This window comes from Mizuhopecten yessoensis, unplaced genomic scaffold (assembly GCF_002113885.1).
Source record: "Mizuhopecten yessoensis strain PY_sf001 unplaced genomic scaffold, ASM211388v2 hete_36065032, whole genome shotgun sequence".
Taxonomy (NCBI): Eukaryota; Metazoa; Mollusca; class Bivalvia; order Pectinida; family Pectinidae; genus Mizuhopecten; species Mizuhopecten yessoensis.
In genome coordinates this window covers 1-2,232 of record NW_018483289.1, presented here as the reverse complement: position 1 = coordinate 2,232, position 2,232 = coordinate 1, and the positions used below count along the sequence as shown (strand labels likewise).

General features: G+C 35.2%; 1 long non-coding RNA gene across 1 annotated transcript; it reads left to right on the top strand.

Moving 5' to 3' along the window:
* Positions 1 to 236: 236 nt before the first annotated feature.
* LOC110444218 lies at positions 237 to 2,194 on the top strand. Its single transcript, XR_002462216.1, has 3 exons — positions 237 to 406; positions 844 to 891; positions 2,123 to 2,194. It is a non-coding gene; the product is annotated as an uncharacterized LOC110444218 (long non-coding RNA).
* The last annotated feature ends 38 nt before the right edge of the window (positions 2,195 to 2,232 follow it).

Sequence of the window (2,232 nt, the reverse complement as noted above, 5' to 3'; positions counted from 1 at the left end):
ATCAGTGACGATATAAAAAATTATATAATAATTAGTGACCGATGTTTAATAATTAATGACTGATATTTAATAATTAGTGACCGATATTTAATAATTAGTGACAATAATTAGTGACCGATATTTGACATTAACGAGTACTTATTATAATAAGTGACCTGTAAATAGTCATCATCAGATCTGTATGTGGCTATCCGTGATCGATTTTTGATAGTCAGTTACCAATATTGATTTCAGGCTGTTGGAGGTGATCAGCTACAAGATCTACACCATACAGAGAGAGGAAGCCTTTTTGGATGCCCTCAATCCAGCTGGTGCAACAAAAAGTTACCGAATTGAAGAATTACCAAAAGATGAGGTGCGGCTTGGAGACGATGAAACACTCATTCCGGTAGCACATTTCCACAAGGTAAGGAAAAACTTGATCTGTTGGCAAACTGTGCAACATTTTTTCCCCTGCCATTTTATTGGAGGAGAGCAGGATAATACAGTGTTACCATGTTCGTTCTTCTCCTGTGCTGACAGTGTCATTACTCGAGGTACTTCATCTCTTCATTGATTTTGATGAAAAGTTATACAATTTGAACACTGTATGAGGATACCTCAAATGAGTTTGTATTTAAGGGTTCCAAGATCTAGGCCAATGTCACCATCATTATTCATAGAAATTTGTCCGTCAGTTCAGTGTCATAAGTCAATGACTTCATTTCTCAAAGAATTTGGATCAGACTTGATGCATGGTTTAATGAGAGAATGTTTGCCATTATATCTAAGTGAATGATACAGGTCCTCTGTCCGTCTTGTTTCATATTTCAAACTGATTTCTGATTTTCTTTCTACTTTCAGGAAGTCTTCTCAACATTTGGAGTCCCATTCTTACTAAAGATTAAACAGGTAAATCAGAATGGTCCAACATTAACAAAGAAAGACTATGAAACATTTTTAATATTTTTATAGCGAGAATGGGTTAAATTTGAATTATTATCATTGAATCTCTATTGATTTCATTTTGATTGGAAGTGATTAAAAACAAACTTTGGAATAATAGAAGTTTGAAATATGTTTAACTTAGGAAATTGATAAAAAATGTATTTATCATTTTTCTACACCATTTTTGATAAGATGTAGCCTGTCTATAACTTAACAAAGCATTACTTCTGAACCGATGAATACTATATCATACGTAAATTTGCAATCGTTCCACCTAAGCTGGTGCAGACAAAACATCCACTTCTATAAAAGTCTTATCTGAACCTTCACTCCAATGCCAAGGTCACAAATTGTAGGCAAAGGTCAAAGTGGATTTGTCATATGTTGCAAGTGTTATTTCTGCATAGCAGAGGGTATGTAACATCAGGATTAATGTGCATACAAGTAGTGTATTTTCTGGATGCCTACGCAAAAGAACATGGTCAGAAGTGGAGGTCTACATATTAAGTGTCTAAATAATATAAAAAGTGTGTCTCTTCATTAGAGCCCCACATAGCAATCATGGTGTGCATCTGTGTGCTCCTCCGCCTGTCTGTCCACACTTTCTTTTCCTGACATTATTTCAGAAACTCAAATACTAATCTTTCTGAAATTTGACATGGTGATACACTGTGATATGTAGATACACCTTAAGGGTTTAAAAAGTGGTTAAGGTCAAGGTTACTGTTGCTGAAAAAATGTAAGGGTGGGGAGGGGGCAATGGCATGGCAGAGGGCCCTTTCCACATGCTTAATGGCAAATATGTTTGTAAGCTTTTGCATTAAATACTGGGACAAACATATAAACTGAACTATCTGCCATCATATTAAAGCAGTTTTCAGGCAGTTTTGTGAATGGCTCAGCCATTATAAGCATTTGATCTAACAGCATCAACATTGTCATGTGAAGTGAGGTGTCTAGTGTCTATCACACTGACAAGTATAAAATTGTGTCGCAACAAAACATTTGTAGATATAAATTAAGTAATACACCAATGTATCAAATGTAGGTCATGGACCTATATTTTCCACTTGACTGACTTAAACCAGACCAGAGATTAAGGAGTACACAAAATTGTATGACAAACTTGTAATTGTGTGTGAATAACGTGTCGAAGAATTAAAATAAAAAGTGCTCTTTTTTCATTGCTATGTAGAGTGAGCCCTTCTCAGCAGTGAAAGAAAGAATCCAACGCAAAATGGATATTCCAGAGAAAGAGTTTGAAAAGGTATGTACTGGTTATGCATAGAGATGTATTGGTTGTAC